An 18667-nucleotide genomic window follows, 5' to 3' on the forward strand; every position below is an offset into this window, starting at 1 on the left:
AGTGTTAAAGCCCCATCACCAGGTGGTAAGACCAGAGATCTGGAACTGCAGAGTGAATCTTAAGGGTCCTAAGGTCACCTTTGCCACCAAATCTGTGACCATTATCCTGGAAAAAAAAGAGATGGACATCCTTGGTTATTCTTACAGACACTTACAGAATTCATATATCCACAGTGTAGTCCTCTGTTTTTAGTAGATGTGAATTGACGAGGACAGCTACATTTATCTAATTAATAATGAGCCTCAAATAATTGTTAATTTCAGTCGAGTCTAATATATATTGTAGCAATAAGTGACCTGTAAAATAGAGACAATTTTCATGCAAATTACATTATTCATTTAATGAAATTTAATGAAACAAAACTATCAATAATACCTATTACCCTTTCTGTTAGGAAAAGGGTTGTATTCTTCAACAAACATCATTTTATTTGTTTTTAAACCACCCAGATCATGACATGAGGGACATCCTACTCTGTTGAGCACTTGAATAAGACCTTTAACCTGAACGGTGCTCCAGGGGAACTGTACAATGGCTGACCCTGCACTATGACCTCCAAAGCCCATGCAAAATGACAGTTGCCAAAAAATACCAAATGACATCTTCAGCTGATATGTTCAGGATTCACTTAAATAAAGTAACATAAGAAAAAGTCAGAAAGAAAGTTGAAGCAGCAGGAGGGAGACTTTTTTAAAAAGCTAATTTTACTATGGCTCAATAACATGCCTAATTTCAAAGTAAATTATTGGCTTTACCTAAAACTGTGTATTTCCACAAAGGTACTCACAGTTATTGCATGACTTTCATCAGATTGCTGTCTCAATGATATATAACCATAAAAGTATGGAAAAAAGTACAAATAAGGATGGCACATTGCAAGGTTTCAAATAATCCACATTTTCTTAACCTTTTTGTTATGCATTTTACAGTGCAGCATTGTACTGTACTTGCAATTATTTATCCATGATTTGTTAGGCTGCATGGTCTCTAGTCCAGTTTAACATGGCTGCAACACATGCCAAAATTGCTTACAATGAAAAAATACGAGTAAGCTTTCTCTGTACCTCAACATCATAAAACATCATTGACTAACACTTTTAAACTTTCATCTCACAACAGAATGTCCTTTATTCATTATTCCTACCCTTTTCAAATAAAAAGAAAGTTCTAATGTGTTATCTTAGAGATTAAAGTTCTGTTCCCATTCTAGTCACTCTGAAAAATAGTAGTGTGCATGTTATGGTTGTTGGGCTCAATCCTTGCTTACTATCCCACAGTCCTTTTGCTTTCCTATAAAGTTGTACAGGGTGGCCCATCTTCACCGAGACGACTCCCATCTCGGCCTTGTTATCTTGTGGTTTGACCCTTGGAAACCTCTTATGTGGTGGCAGTGTAAATGTGAGTACCAAATTTGATCATTTTTCCCTTCGTTACGTAATGCAGTCGGCTTGGTGGAGGCAGGCCACTATTTTGTGGGCCACGCTGTATTTGGCTTCACAACGGGCTACATGATTGCTTCATTACACTCCAGTTGAGTGATGTTAGCAGTCTAATTGTCCTTCCTATTATCTTACATTTCATGGGTTTTATTACATCCAGTCTTCAGAATGACTCTGTTCACTCCTTCAAAAGGCAATTTAAGGTATATACATGACACCAGCACTCACCTTCTCTTTCGGCATTACACCCCATCCCATATTTTCTTGTTACTTTATATTTAGAATTATGCACTTAATAATTCATTTTTTTCAATATTTGCATAGTTTACTGTTTTCTTACGTTTTCCAGAATTGTATTCTTTATGCAGCATCATTTATTGGTCTTTTCAGATTTCATATTTGTGCTGCAGTTGTTTCCTTTTGAGTTTATGATAAGCACTGTGAACATGAGAAAGCTTGAAAAAAAACATACTATTAAGATTATGGATATGATTTCTAACACTTCCAGTGCCCTTCATGAAGACAGGTGCATTACAGATCACTTCATGGTTCTCAGTATAGCAAATAACTTATAGTCTGACCTAGCAAACTGAGTTGGAGACAAAGTAATTCATCAGTTTGTATTCCATAAAAATGTTCTTCTGGTCATTTACTATCAGTGCCTATGATAATGCCATTTTGTTTTTTTATTTCAGTACTTTAGAAGTACTGAAATAAAAAAATAATACTTCAGTATTTTGGAAATTGCAAAGAATTCAGCTGTAGTCCTCCTAATGTACTGTGTTTATGTGGAGTTACCTGACCCAACAAAGCGTGATCTCTCCTATCATTAATATAAAAGCATTTAAGACTAATTATAAACTGGGTCCAATTGATATGCTGTTGTCATTAAGCTATAAATGACAATTCTTGAAGAGATGACAAAAATTACCTTAAATAAACCCAATTACACAGACTGAGAATTCTATTTAAAATCTTGTGAACTGTTTAGTAACACTCAGGAGCTTATGCATTAAGCAAGTTTGACTTAAATCACTTTTCTTAAATGAGACAAAACACAGGACATGGTAAGCAGAGATCTGGTTATTCTTTTCTTTTGTTGTATTACTTAACTCTTTGTTAAGTCTATCACCAGAAAAACTATCTAGATGTTACTGGTTTGTATTAAATGGTTCAAATGGTAATGCAGTTTCAAAGTCAGCATGATTTCACTTAGGCACTGTCTAAAAACATTTCAATGCCCAGTGTGTCCTACTGCGGTTGGAAATTTCAAAGTATATTTAAGGTCCTCATATGTGTCACTATTTCCTAGTCTTACCAATATTTTTTTAAATTTACTGGAATATTCCATGACATTAAGAAAATCATTAAATATGGAACTTTTTGTTTCAACATTTAAGGCAATTTTACTTTTTAGTAGTTCAATACTAGTTTTTCAAAGAATGCAAGGACATTACCTTTATATAGCGTCCCATGTGTGAACCTGAGAGACAACCTTAGAATTCATTTAGTGGTTGTTACAAGCCGAACCAGAGGGTAGCACAGTTGCTTAATGCCTTTTCTCTTTCTTCCTCTGCAGAAAGGATGACTAATCATTCTCCCATTTCAGACATAATTTCCAGTTTACAACATGCCTCTTCTGTTTTTCAGACATGATAACCAGCATCAACATCATCTTGAAGAAGGCTCCAGTCTGAACAGAACAAACACTTATTATTTTCTGACTTTTTAAATTTATTTTGTTCATCACAATATATGATTTACCTAGGTGCCCCAACTCTTCCTGAAGTGTTCTTGTGTCTCATCACTTTTTTTAAAAGCATCAATTCAATTCCAAGGGACATCCATGAATTAAATATTTTATAGGTTAAAAAGTGCTGAAAAATATGATTACAATCAATGGAAGTAGCAGAGAATAGAATCTCCATCTTAATATATCTCTTCCATCGGTACAATATTCCGGCTTACTAGTAAATTGATGAATGTTACTAATGACGGCTGCAAAACATACAGAGAGAGGTCTGAACAAGAATCCTTTTCATGGCTAATCATGTTATATTGTTATTTTCTGTTTTCTTTCATAGTGTCAAAGTATGTGTATTCACAACCTTGTAATAAAACTGAAAGTTAGGTAGTGCCATGTCTACTCTGTTTGAGATCTTTGCAGAGTTGTCTTTTTAAAATGTTGTATCACAAATGAATGAAGTTACAATTATTTTTTAGTTTTTTAAAAAGTACTAGGGGGCTCTGCCCACTGTTCGCATCGCTCACCAACCCCGGGGCAGGAGCTACGCGTATGGGGAAGCGGACGTACAATTTAAACAGATTGTTATTTTCATGGGAATTGTTACATATGCATAATAAAACTAACTATTTTACATTACAGTGAGTAATTAACCATAGTAAAAAATAGTAAAACGTAATAAATTGAAAGAAAATTATGTTTCATGTCACATTAGAGGTATTTGTTGTGTTATACGTTTGTGTTTCTTTTTGGTTTTGTAATTAACATGCAAATACTTTTTAAACTTACACTTTTACTGTAAAACTTAATTAAAATTTTTTTTTTAATTAATGTTTCGTCAATAGCGCATTGAATTTTGATTTGGACTTACATGTTTGTCCCTGTGATTTGTTAATTGTCACAGCAAAAGCTATTTTAAGGGGAAACTGTAAACATTTTAATACGAATGGCATATCAAGATCTTCTTTGGTGTCTGTTATCTGCAGAAGATGTACTACATTACCTTTTCTGCCGCCTGTTCATATTTTACATGTCAGAATTGTTCAACCAATTTTGAATACAACTAATCTTGTCCTATTTCATAGCCCATCACTCAGACATAAATTATGCAATAACATTACGATACATCCTTCTTTCAACAGTAATTTGGCCGGTGGAAGACCAGACGGTGTTAACGATTGTAGATATTCTACGGGATATTGTTTGTTGATGTTTTCATCTTCCGCAACAGCATCACCAACTGTTTTGGCATGGTCTATTGATACGCATTTAACCAATTTGCCGTGTAACTGATTGACAATTTTCACGTTAATTCCTTTGATTTCATCATTTCTCTGTGCTAGTATTGCCCATGTGCTCATTTCTTCTGTTTTGTTCAGGATTAAATTCTTCAATAAGACTTGGACATAATAATACTTCTTTTATTCGGAGCTTAAAGTGAGGAAAACATAAAAATTTATAAGAGTTGAGTGCACAGGAACTGTGTCTACAACAAAAGCATTCACACGAATGAGAGGTGAGAGGACAGTGGTTGAAAATGGTTGAGAGAAGGGCAGGACTTGAAAAAAGCTCTTGGCAATAGTCTTGTTTCACAGATTTTCTTTTATACTAGAGAGATTTGTTATTAGATACAGAGATTAGGTAGTGCAAAAAATACAGAGATGAAGTTATGGTTAGTCCTTGCATGATAGCTGTACATAAAAACATCAATTTGAGATGGTTTAATACCCAACACAGTCATCTAACAAGGTAGTGTGTTAAACTCCATGCTGAAGTACTTGTTCATCTTTGATTCTGTGGCCAAACACTCCTCCAGCTCTATCGTTTAATTTGCTTATGATACCTCCTTTGTGGGCCTAGTAACCAAAAGTATGATCTGACAGTTTACAGAAAAGAGATTTACCTTCTGACTCAGTAGTGCCTGGACAATCTGTCCCTTAACATTGGCAAAAACAAAGAGCTAGTCATGGACTCTGGGAACCAGGAGCCTCATGTATAACACTGCACATATAATTCATGCTAAAACATGGTATATGGACAAAAACAGTGTCTACATTAACACTTTCACTTTCTATGTTGTGATCCAGAAATGGTAATAGACTTATTTTCAACAAATAACCCAAACCCACCTTCTGCAATGAATAAAGTAATACTATTTATTTATAACATAAGGATAACAGAAAATGGATATATGCAAGTATATACTTCAGATAATTTCTGGCTGAGCGAATGCTGGTGGGACTGAGCACCTGTTTTCATTTGGCAGACTTATTCTTCAAGTATTATTTTTCAGTTATTTCTAGTTCGACTGGTATTTTTGTTGACACTTCAGTGTGGCTGTGTATGAACTAGTTGCAGCCTAACCCTGTTTTGAGATTTACCTGGTTGTGTCTTCTGGAGTTCTGAGTTGTCTGCGTTCTTGCCTACAATGTGGACTGCTGGGATATTTATTTGGTTTGTGTTTGTTTTGTCCCTCCTGTCGCTCGCTATCCAACCTGCAACGGGTCTGCTTCAGTATTCAGCTGTTGAGCTCTTCCGACTGCGGTTCTCCTTCCAATGCTGCAGAAAGTGCAAAAACCTCTCCCAGCTCAAGCCTTGTTTATCAGGGAGTCAGGTAGTACCTAGGGCTGTATAGGCTACAAAATATATAGTTATTTGGAACACATGCCTTTCACGTGTGTTCCGTGTCTACAAAGATCTATGTAAGTGTAGGATGACAGGAAATGCAAGAAATGTTGAACACATACCTAAAAAGAAACATTTTTCATGTTTTAGTACTAACAACAACATTTTGACATGAAGTGTATAATGTGTGAAGACTGTATTCCAAATTTCAAATAAGCACTTTCACAAAAGGTACAAATATAACAGAACAAGTGCGCTTTTATTCAAGACTATAAATGAAGAAAAAGAAATCGGGTTAGTGTGGCTTGTTGTTGAGACTTTTTTGGTAGTACAGTGGTAAGAACTGCTGACTCCTATTCAACAGGTCACCAATTTGAGCCTTCCAGCATCCCAAAATATACATTTTGAGTAGTTAGCTGCTCTTATTGTTACTATTATACAGTCAAAACATACATTTGATTTGAATCTGTAACAGCCAGTGTAAATGTATGGTACTTGTAAAGTTTACCATTTTTTTATTCAGTTTTATTCTCTCAGTTGCGTTCACGCTTGCCCCAAGCTGACACTGTTAGTTTTCAAATAAAGACGTGCAATAACAGAGGTGAACTCGGATGAGGACGTGGGTTCTAAATTGGAGAACAGAAGCCCCCCACCCCACACAAGAAATGTCCACTCACATATAAGAACAACCCAGCTGCACCAGGTGTAAAGGAAAAGATGTCATCATTTGATTGCACCAAGAGGTCGGGCGTCATCCTGCCAGTCAGTCTGCCCCCACACCTGTCCTTCAAAGAAAAAGCACAGCTTACAGAACTCACCAAGGTATGGTGCAAAGTTCTGTCTGTGATTATGTTTTGTGATGGTCTTTACATAAGAAATATTTATATGTTACTTATATAAAAACCAGATCAAATGCTATTTACCTTGATTTATTTACTTATCTTCCTACAACGTAAAGTCACAAGTAGACTGCTGAGCTTATTGTGTTTGATCGACACGGGCATGCTCACAAAGTACATGTGTACTGAAGTGACTTCAGCTGCAGGTGGAAGCTCCTGTTGTACCCTTCGCAACTATGTTTGATCCTATTCAGGAAAGATCCCAGTCACCCCACAGGAGAAAGTCTTTCTGAGACTAAGGTCATAAAGCTTATGAAACCATTTTTGGACAAAGGCAGAACATAAAGATATTTGTGTGGAGCTTCATGTCAAAATGTTGTCATTAGAAGGTATGTGTTCAACATTTCTTGCATTTCCTGTCATCCAACACTTACATAGATCTTTGTAGACATGGAACACACATGAAATGCATGTGTTCCAAATGACAATATATTTTTTAGCCTATACAGTTCTACGTACCTGACTCCCTGATAAACAAGGCTTGAACTGGGAGAGGTATTTGCACTTTCTGTGGAGGTGTGAGGATGGGATAGTAGGCTGCTTGCTGCTTGGGCTTATTGACACATTTACAAGACAAAAGATGCTGACGGAGAGGTGTGAGTGTATTTAAGGTGGGCCGGATTTACGAGTTTTTTCGTAAGCTAAGGTAATTCTAGTGTTAATGAATCCACTCCGCTTAGATTTGTTTACATCTGTCCACACCATGGCTCTGGCTGGGGAGGAGGTATCACGAGAAGTGGAAAGTCCTGCCATTGTCTGTTACTGCATTCAGCTCTTTTGAACCCATTGTGTGTCAACTGACTGGACCTATTCCTACTATAATTGAACTGTTTACTGCCCCCCTAAATCAAATAATGAGTTTTTGAATGACTTTGATGTTTTTCTTACACACCTATCTACTGTTTCATCAAACATAATACTTCTGGGGGATTTTAATATATACATGGATAATACCAATGTCCCTCCTGCCTTGAGAGTTTTGGATTCCAGCAGCATACTGATGTTTCTACTCACTCTAAAGGACATATCTTGGATTTGATCTGCTGTTCTGGTGTTACCCCCCTTGATTGTACTGCAGATGAACTCCCCAAAACTGATAATTTTCTGCTTTCATTCAATGTTAAACTTTCTCTTTTAAGCTTCCCCGTCTTATGTCTTTCTGTAATATTAAGAATATTAACTGGGATTTTCTTTCCTCTAGTACTGATTCCCTCATGCACATTCATAATTTATCCACTCCTGAAGAACTGGTTTCTCACTATAATACTGGTCTCTGTTATATTTTTAACTCCCTTGCTCCGTTAAAAACTAGATCTGATTCTTTCTCTTTTTCTGCTCTCTGGTTCACGCCTGAGCTTCAGCTTTGGAAAGCCAAAGGCACACAACTTGAATGGTTGTATAACAAAACAGGACTCATTGTTCATAAAGAACATATACTATATTACAAGGACTGTATTGCTCAAACCAAATCTATTATACTCACATAATTCCTTCCAATAAAGGTAACACCAAGTCACTATTTTCCTTGCTTAATAATATCACGCAACCCTTGGATTCACTACCTTCTCACCTTTATTCAACTTATTTTTGCAATTCCCTTATGTTCTTTTTTAATGAAAAAATTCCAGAGGATATACCAGTCTCTCGGTCCGGATTCCTCCAGTACTTCATTTGAACTTCTTCCACCTACTCACTCATTTTCCACTTTTCAGCTTCCTACTTTCTCAAAAATCTCAGATCTAGTCTGTATGTCTAAGCCATCAACCTGTCAATTGGATCCCCTTCTCACAGTTCTGGTCAAAGTCTGCTTCCCTTCTTTGGTTCCTCTTATTTTTGCTATATTTCACTCCTGTCTCACCACTGGGATTGTTCCTTCATCTTGTAAAACTGCTGCAATAACCCCAATACTAATTTCAGTCATTTTCGTCATATTTCTAATCTACCCTTTATTTTCAAAATTCTTGAAAAAATAGTGGCTATACAACTACATTCTCATTTATCTGAAAATAATCTGTATGAACAGTTCCAGTCTGGTTTTCACCCCCTCAATAGTACAGAAATGACACTTATCAAAATTACGAACAACCTCCTTATGGCAGCTGATTCTGATTTAATTACTATTCTCATCCTTCTTGATCTAAGTGTGGCATTTGACACTATTTGTCACACTACTCTTCTCAATAGATTATCTTCGATTGGCATTACCCACACTCCACTAGACTGGTGCAGATCCAATCTATTAAGCTGCACTCAGTTTGTTCAGCTCAAAACTTTTACATCCCAACACACTGTCCTGGGGCCCCTCCTTTTCATTATTTACCTCCTTCCCCTCAGCAATATCTCTTGTAAATATAACATTAACTTCCACTTTTACGCTGATGACACCCAGCTTTACCTCACTAGCAAACCTACTTTTTCTTTTCCACCCTCGTCACTTATTGACTTCATAGCAGAAATGAAATCCTATTTTTCTTAAAATTTTCTTAAATTAAATAGTAACAAAACTGAGGTTCTCCTCATTGGTAAAAAGTTAACATTATCCAAAACTGATCATTTTTCATTTGCTATTGATAATTCCTGTTTCCCCTTCCCCACAGGTTAAGAGTCTGGGTGTTATCCTTGCTAGTACTTTCTTTATCTTTTCAGTCTCACATCAATAATATCTCCCAGTCTGTATATTTCCACCTGAGTAACATTATTTGTAATCGCCCGCCCCCCCTTTCCCCATACAACTTCTGTCCTTGTTCATAGCCTTGTCACTTCTTGTCTGAATTATTGTGACTATTGTAAATCTCTTGAAAAGCTTGAACTGGACCAGAATTCAGCTACCCACATCATTACTAGAACACCCTCTATTCACCATATCACTCCCATCTTGCAGCAGCTTCATTGGCTCCCAGGTTAAGTACTGCATTGATTTTAAAATTTTCCATTTAACGTTTAAAGCTATCCTCAACCTTGCCCCTCCATATCTGTCCAACCTTACCACGTTGCCATTCCCTCCCGCACCCTTACATCCTCTTCTTCCATTAACTTAACTGTCCCCTTTTTCCCTCTTACCACCATGGGGAGCAGAGCATTCAGTTACTCTGCTCCCCAGCTCTGGAAGTCATTACCATCCAAGCTTAGAAATATTGATTCATTCTCACTTTCAAATCTAAACTTAAAACTAATCTGTTTAAGGTTAGATATAGATATACTGTATATGTATATAGTTATATATAGATGTAGGAAAATAACAACACAAAACATAAAATTCCATTAGTTTAGTTGAATTTCTTCTCTCCTACAGTAAATGGCACATAACTTATGAATTATGATGTTTTGATCCATGTGCTTAAGATAGATAAGTTCTTTAGTTAGATAAGATGCTTTAATTGTCTGAACCATGGCGTTAATTTACTCACACTTAGTCTGCACTCGCTTACCACCCCTCTACTTAAAATATGTGTGTGTGTATGTGTGAGATGCTGCTCTATACATTCTTACTGGATTTAGGGGGAAAGGAAGAATATGACTGTGTTTAACTTTGGCTCGAGCTTTGAATTACAATGGATCATTAGTCCTCGAGATATATTTTCTTCTGGGATATTGCTGACTGATGTTTTGGTGTACCTTTCCTCTGTTGTTAACTAACCATATCTCAACGATAATATTAATGGACAAATGTTATTAGAATGCTTTTATTTTAATCAGTTTAAAATTAGTTTGTTTTACTTTACTTGTTTGAACAAATGTGTATTTTTATGTGTACATATTATGTTTCAGTTTCAGTTTGTAATTTGTTTGTGACTTTTGAGCTTTTTCCAGGCTGCACTCAGTGAAAAGAACTATACAAAATAAATTCAATAGAATTGAATTTAACATAATGATAGGCCTCAGTCTCCCCATACCCTTACTCAGGATAATTGGGTTTGGAAGATGGATGGAATGAGGAATTCCATCTACCCTTTAATGTCTTTCCAAGTACTGTCATGAATACCCACGTGCTAGACTCCTGAGGTTTTCCTTTTAATGGGCAAAGCCACAGTAGGCCACTCTTTGCAAATATTGGTCATAGTTCTTGCTAATGACTGATATATGGTCTATTTCTTTACAGAGTCTCTGAAATTCTTAGTGAAAAAAATGATTTCATAGTCCAAAACATTTTGAAAAGCTGCAGCCCTTGTAGATAGAAAACATACAAACATACAAAAAAGGCACATATATTCAACTAAATAAAAAAACAAGTGGACGGATAAACATTGAGGAAATCAAAATAAAAGTGAACAAAGAAAAAAGCAAACTCATAACTGCTCCCTTTAACCTAGCTATTACAGGAATTGTAACCCTATCTACCTAGTGAGGCCACTTTCCAATTTATAACAAGGCATTCTTTCTTATCTCCCATTTCTTTCTAATACTTGCTATGTTCCTTCACCCAGTCAAACATTTTTCCTGTCCAGCCTGTCATTTCCACACGCAGCTAGCTTCTAGTGGTGACATCTCGCAATATCCTGAAATATTTCTGGGGTCAGTTGTATAATCTGTTGTGGTCTGTAGGCCACAGTCTCACTCAGACAACTATGAGACCACTCCTGTATCTTTGTAATCATTGGAGGGTCAGAACATATAGAAAATCTCTTGACTGCACATTTTGCACAAAGCACTGCATGTGCCCTCTACTGGCCATTTCATCCTGGACTTCTGTTTCTATCCCTTTGTATGAAATGATCAAGCATTCAGTAGTTTGCCTGCCCCCAGATTCCTGAGAGAACATTGTATGCTTTGAACAATGTCACAGTTCTTTCTCTCTTAAACTGGTTCTTCTGCCAAATGACTTTCCTGAGCACATATCACATGTGCTGGACACGGTCTACGTCCCCTAAGAAGTGTTCTCTATCTTGAGTTTTATCCTTTGATGCATTGCCTACCTTTGTTCACCAAGCTACTCACCATAATTTTAATATGTAATGGAACTAACAGTGCATTATCTGCCAATTATGTATTCATTAATTTCCCACCATTTATCCAAAACCATTCACTGGGGCAACAGCCTTAGGTGTGAGGACAATACACCCCTTTCCCCAGCCACACTTGCCAACTCATACTGTAGAATCTCAATGTGTTTCCAGGCCATCTGGAAGATTTAATCCTTCCAGCAACCTTGGGTCTTCCTGGGTCTCCTTCCAGCTTGTAAAACCTCCATGGGGAGGAATCCGTATCAGTTTCCCAAACCATCTCAATCGTCTCCTCTTCATAGAAAGGTACAAGCGGGTCTACTCCTAGCCTTTCCTGGATGTCTGTGCTTCTCATCCTATTTCTAAGGAACAGCCCAGTCACCCTATGGAGAAAGCTATTTCGATAAAGCTGCATTACATATAAGGACATAATTTACAATGCTGTAAAATCTACTGCATATTACTGAATATCAAAGAAGGATGGGCTAAGAAAGCAGTATATATGGCCACTGCTGTTAAACAGACTTGCCTCCTTTGTAGATGAATAATGGGATCTGAAAAAGGATTCAGAGCAACACAGGAAGCTAATTCTGTTGGGGACCTGAGTGCATCATCCAGGCATGATAGTCTGAAACAATAAAATCTTTAACATTTGTTAAAATATTTCATAGACATGGTGTTGACTATTTACAGTTTATTCTCCATCCACTAAGCCTGCTTATGATATTACAGTGTTATAAGGTAACTGTATCCAGTGGGGAGTGTTAGCTCCATGGATGGAACAAGTTCAGTGCTTGGAATCATACTGTGGAAAGAGCATTCTGCTTAGAGTACTCTCTTAAAGCTACAATGGTGACAAAATAACAACTGTAATAAAAAAGTCACAACACAAATACTTATAGCTTATATTAAAGATTTTTTTCAGGTCAGGCATTGCTGGGGAGACTCCTTTGGAATAAAGGCAGGTTTAATGTATCAGGCAAGGCACTTGTGATGGACAGGCCGTTGTCTTGTCCAGGTGCGTTAAGAGGTTTGCTGTGTCTCCCTGCACAGTCTCAAGGGCATGGAGGAGATTCTAGGAGACAAGCAGTTACTCTAGGAGAGCTGCAGAGAGCCATAGAAGGTCCATAACCCATCAGCAGGACCAGTATCTGCTCCTTTGGGCAAGGAGGAACAGGATGAGCACTGCCAGAGCCCTACAAAATGACCTCCAGCAGGCCACTGGTGTGAATGTCTCTGACCAAACAACCAGAAAGACTTCATGAGGGTGACCCAAGGGCCCCATGTCCTCTAATGGGCCCTGAGCTCACTGCCCAGCAGCATGCAGCTCAATTGGCATTCGCCATAGAATACCAGAATTGGCAGATGCACCACTGGTGCCCTGTGCTTTTTACAGATGAGAACAGGTTCACCCTGAGCACGTGATAGAAGTGAAAGGGTCTGGAGAAGCCATGGAGAACATTATGCTGCCTGTAACATCATTCAGCATGAGCAGTTTGGTGGTGGGTTAATGATTGTCTGGGGAGGCATATCCATGGAGGGTCACACAGACCGCAGGCTTGACAAAGGCACCTTGGCTGCCATTAGGTATCAGGATGAAATCCTTGGACCCATTGTCAGACCCTATGCTGGCACAGTGGCTCCTGGTGCACGACAATTCCTGGCCTCATGTGGTGAGAGTATGCAGGCAGTTCCTGGAGGATGAAGGAATTGATACCATTGACTGGCCACCACACTTTCCTGACCTAAATCCAATAGAACACCTCTGGGACATTATGTTTTGGTCCATCCAATGCCACCAGGTTGCACCTCAGACTGTCCAGGAGCTCAGTGATGCCCTGGTCCAGATCTGGGAGGAGATCCCCACAACACCATCTGTCATCTCATTAGAAGCATGCACCGATGTTGTCAGGCATGTATACAAGAACACAGGGGCCATACAAAGTGTTACGTACAATTTTGAGTTGCTGCAATTAAATTTTGGCAAAATGGACTAGCCTGCCACATAATTTTTTCACTCTGATTTTTGGGGCGTCTTTGAATTCAGGGCTCTGTAGGTTGATCATTTTCTTTTCCATCAAACGATGTGGCATCCTTTCGTTCCTAACACATTACCCAGTCTATATCAGTATAGATATCCAGGAGGATTTCTTTTTCCCATTGAGATCTGATGTGTTTTCAAAGTGTTCCTTTAATTTTTTGAGCAGTATATATATATATATATATATATATATATATATATATATATATATATAATATTGATTTGGTGTAATTAACTAATCAGGGTTTAATTCAATAGAAAAAAATAACCATTCTTTTCTAGTAATCTCAAAAAACAGAGAACCTTCTTGTCCAACACCTTCTCATTGATTTATACAGCATAACAATTTAGACACTGAAAAATAAAAAGGAAAAGCACTGTGAAATAGTAATAATACTACTGTAATGAAAAAAAAAAACTCCTGTCAGAGTTTCTTACAGTTTCCAGTTGCCTTTGGATTGTATAGGACAAAGTACTCACTGATGCTTTGATTTGTTCTTTGCAATTTCTATAAATTAAAGGCCTATACTTCTAAGGGTAAGAATGCTCTGTCTCATTTCATTTGTTAATTACCATTTTCTTGCCATTATCACTGGAATATTGTCCAAGTAGTACTGTTCCAACTCTGCTTTAAGACAGACAGTGGGTTTTTAAGTAATCAACAGAGGTTGGGACACCTGTGCAAATTGTTTGCTTCAACTTGCAAAGCTTAATTTACTTTAACTGCTGCAGAACATCTGTAGGTAATCTATTAGTTATTCCCTAAAGGAAGCCAATTTTTAATATTCTGATATTTCTTTAAATGTAAACCTCTGTCAGTTTACTACATACCTCTTCACCATTTTAGGTCATTTATTACATTTAACCTGATTAATTTGCAGAAAAACTGAGGTGTTCTAAAACTTTTGATGGGTAGTGTAATATGTATATAAAATACTATGTCTTAAGCCTGCTATTTATGAGTGAAAAGCCTACTAAATACACAGATCAGTGACACGCTTAATATTGTTAATTAATTTCAAGGTAAGACAGGAGCTAAACCTGGACAACATTCAAAAGCATCACAGAAGATATTGGACTTACATTGAGTCACTAATCAACCTAACCCAAACATCTTTAGCATGTGCCTGGAAATCAGACAATCTATCTGTTCAGACATGAATAAAAATGTGAAAAGTTCACTGCAAAAAATTACTTGGCTATAATTTGAGTTCAGGTTACTAAGAAATTTGACACAGTGGCACTAACCACTATATCATCCAGACACTGGGGAATACCCTTCTTCAACTGATAGCCCTTATATGGATACTGCTGCTGAACAAAAGAAGACAGAAAATATTGAAACAATGTAAAGAGAGTCTTTGGAAATTAATTTACACAAATCTATTACCAAGGTACAGTGAGACATATACAGTAGATAGATAGATAGATAGATAGATAGATAGATAGATAGATAGATAGATAGATAGATAGATACTATTGTCTAAAGTGTCTCATATTTAAGCATGTAATGTAATAATATGTATATAAAATTTTAAGTGATTCAAAGGATGATTACTACCATCCCATATATACTCTCAGATGCCATTTAAAGGTTAGATAGAAAAAATGACATCAGACTTTCAGGTATTGTAATTTACTGAAGGACAGTAGTGTAATGTGGGGAAAAGATCAAGAAGTCCTCAATAATCAATTTTATTGCTTTTTTCCTCAAGTTGCCTGTTGTTTCAGAAAGTAAATATTTATATGTGCCATCTACAGTTCCATTATCAATGCAGCTCTAATGTTTTCGGTGTTAATGTGCCAATGGCCAGTTCTGGTCTGCTGCCTTAGTAGTTCTCTAGATTACAGCAGAGAGAGTATAACATTTGTGGATTCACTCTTTAATATTGAGAGTCCATCTATATTTAAAAATACCTGTATGCATGGCTTCTCAATAAGTTTCTCAGTTTCATGGTTGAAAAGGAAGCTGTAGCAGGTCTTTGAATTAAGTAGCATTGAGCAGCTTTTCAGTACCCAAAAAAATACTTTTACATTCTGTACAATTTGCAAACAACTGATTATTTATACATTTTTAGGCATCATTTTGTTACAGACTTAAACAGTAATACTTTTCATCTCATTTATGTATTTTTATAGATATACAATTACACAACAGTCTCTCAACAAGAAGACAAATTTTTATTAAAACTGACACAAGACCACAGATTTCACTGTCAAGTTATTTTAAATTCAGTAATCTAAAAACATGGAGGTTCATTAAACAAGGGTTTTACTTTCAGGCACAAATTAGTCACAGCCTGTGCCTACTGCTGGCTAGCTCTTGAGCTTAACCAGACTAATTCAGGGGACTGAGCCATTCTTACTGTGCATATCTTAGTCATGGCCGAATGCTCTGCTAAATAAGTTATACCACCTCCTGAGCAGAAGTAGCATTTCTTGAGGTTAGCAGCCTATCACAGGAAGCTGACAAAAAGCTCTGTGTAAAAAGCAGTGTGCCCCTGCATCAGTAAAGTGTTTTCTGCCTAAGCTGAGAGTGACACCTGCATTTTTGACATGTGTCTTTGTCAGCCCCTTGATGTCTATGTTGCTTTCCGACAATGTAAGAGGAAAAACAATTTCTTGAGTTCTTTACTTTCAAGATTCTTTATATTCACACTTTGAGGAAGGTGTAACAAAGCACAAAACAAAATATGGAAATGTAAGACTTGCTAAACATGGTTTTACTTTGTCCTCTTTCACTCCTTTTTTTCTTAACTTTAACAACTCATGTGATCATTTCTTTGATATCCAGAAACAGTTCTTTTCCTGGTGTTGATTTACTAACTGATTATGGTCCTTTCATTGCTAAATTTGCCCCATCTTTTAGAATTTTGGGGACAGGGTTTTTCAAGAGGGTGGCATTGGGATGGACAAACACAACTAACAGCAATATTAAATGTCAGAGTTGGTGATATCAATAACTTCCAGACATGGAATTAGAGTCATCCATCCATAAAACAGAGGTATTAGTCTTGATAACATATAAAAACGTAAAACACAGCAAGCAAAGTGAAGTTCAAAATTACAGACCAGACATTATGGATTCTGAAAACATTTAAGAAGTTCAAAACTGGAAAGATGGTGAGTAAATATTTAAAAGTTTGATCTGCTAGAAAAAGAGGGAGTAATGTAATAAATCTATCATAGTGAGCTGTTGTCATAAGCAAAGGGAAAGAGATGCACACTGTAGAGTTAGAGGTGTCCAAGTTTAGCAACTCTCTCAGAAATTTCAGCTGGACTGAGGAGCCCTAGCAGCTCATTTATAATGATTCCATGAAAAAGAAGAAATTAATGATAGTAGGAGACCCCTTTATATGAAGGATAGACTGTAACAGAGACATGTAAGCCTTCATAGTGCTAATTCAGATAATGAAGGAATAAAGTATATGGCTCAGATCTTGGAGTAGGAACATAAAAAATAGGGTAATAGGGAATTGGGGTACATTTAGGAGCGGATAGGCCTGGTAGTACTTGGAAAGATTGATTCTGAAACAGGAGGGCAGTGATGTATTTCAAAGGCATATGAAGGTCTTAGGTGAGAACTGGCAGGCCAGGTTTAGCAGTAGCATCAAAGAAAATGTGCAAAAACAGAAATCTAATGAAGTAAAATATAATATGGCAATTAATGCCCAGCAGGGAATAAGCAAGTGTAGAAATAACAATAAACTAAAAATTGCATGTCATAATGTTAGAAATACTAAAAATAAAACAAACAAAATGGTGCTGTATATGGCTGCACATAAATGAGGCATTACAGCAGTAATATAAATAAATACATGTTATTAGTAGGAACAGATAAGCTTGAAAAACTGGAGAGGTGTTTGTATATATAAAGGAGAATTTAAATCCAAAGTTGCTTCAAATTTGAGGTGATTTACATCCTAGTGAGGATAATTGGATGGAAATAGAATGAAACAAGGGTAGAAGTACAACACTGATAGTGTGTTGTAGACCCTTCGGTGTAGATAGATAGATAGATAGATAGATAGATAGATAGATAGATAGATAGATAGATAGATAGATAGATAGATAGATAGATCTTTATTTGTCCCCTGGGGGTAATTTCAATTTTTAGCAATTATTGGTTATCATCTTTATTATAATACAAAAAATGTTAACTTAGAGAATGGTGTTACAGCAATCAGGTAATTTAATACTCAATATTAAAATGCAAAAACCTTAACAATAATGAAGCAGAAGAATTGGTGCTCATATCTCCTCTCACCAGCCAACGTATTCATACCTTGCTAGTACTGGGTTGGACACCCTTTTGTCTTTAAAACTGCTGTAATTCTTCATGAAATAGATTCAACAAGTTGCTAGAAACATTCTTCAAGAAGGATTTTGGTCCATATTGACAGCTGCACATTCATGATGAAAATTCATGGTTTCACTACATCCCAAAGATGCTCAATTGGATTGAGATCATATAACTGTAAAGGCCATTTGAGTAGAGTGAACTCACTGTCATGTTCAAGAAACTAGTTGGAGATGATATGAGCTTTGTGACATAGCACATTATCCTGCTGGAAGTAGCCTTCAGAAGATGGGTACACTGCTTTCATAAAGGAAGGGACATCATCTGCAACAATGCACAGGTAGCCCGTGGCATTTAAACAATGCTCAGTTGGTACTTAGGGGTCAAAAGTGAGCCAAGAAAATATCCTCCACACCATTACACCACCACCAGTCTGACCCATTGATACAACACTAGCTGGATCGATGCTTTCACGTTGCTGATACCAAACTCTGACCCTATCATCCGAAAGTTGCAGCAGAAATCAAGACTCATGACTCATCAGACCAGACAACATTTTTCCAATCTTCTGTTGTCCAATTTTGCTGAGCTGGTGCAAATTGTATCCTCTGTTGCCTTTTCTTAGCTGACAGGAGTGGTACCCGGTGTGGTCTCCTGTTGCTGTAGCCCATCTGCTTC

At 36.9% G+C, this 18667-nt stretch overlaps 1 long non-coding RNA gene across 1 annotated transcript in view; it reads right to left on the minus strand.

Moving 5' to 3' along the window:
* Positions 1 to 18667, minus strand: part of LOC120518544 — a 92281-nt gene that overhangs the window by 48670 nt on the left and 24944 nt on the right. Inside the window, exon 2 of the long non-coding RNA XR_005631254.1 lies at positions 2898 to 3133. This is a non-coding gene — a long non-coding RNA (uncharacterized LOC120518544). The remainder of the gene's footprint in view (positions 1 to 2897; positions 3134 to 18667) is intronic.

This window comes from Polypterus senegalus, chromosome 1 (genome assembly GCF_016835505.1).
Source record: "Polypterus senegalus isolate Bchr_013 chromosome 1, ASM1683550v1, whole genome shotgun sequence".
NCBI lineage: Eukaryota > Metazoa > Chordata > Cladistia > Polypteriformes > Polypteridae > Polypterus > Polypterus senegalus.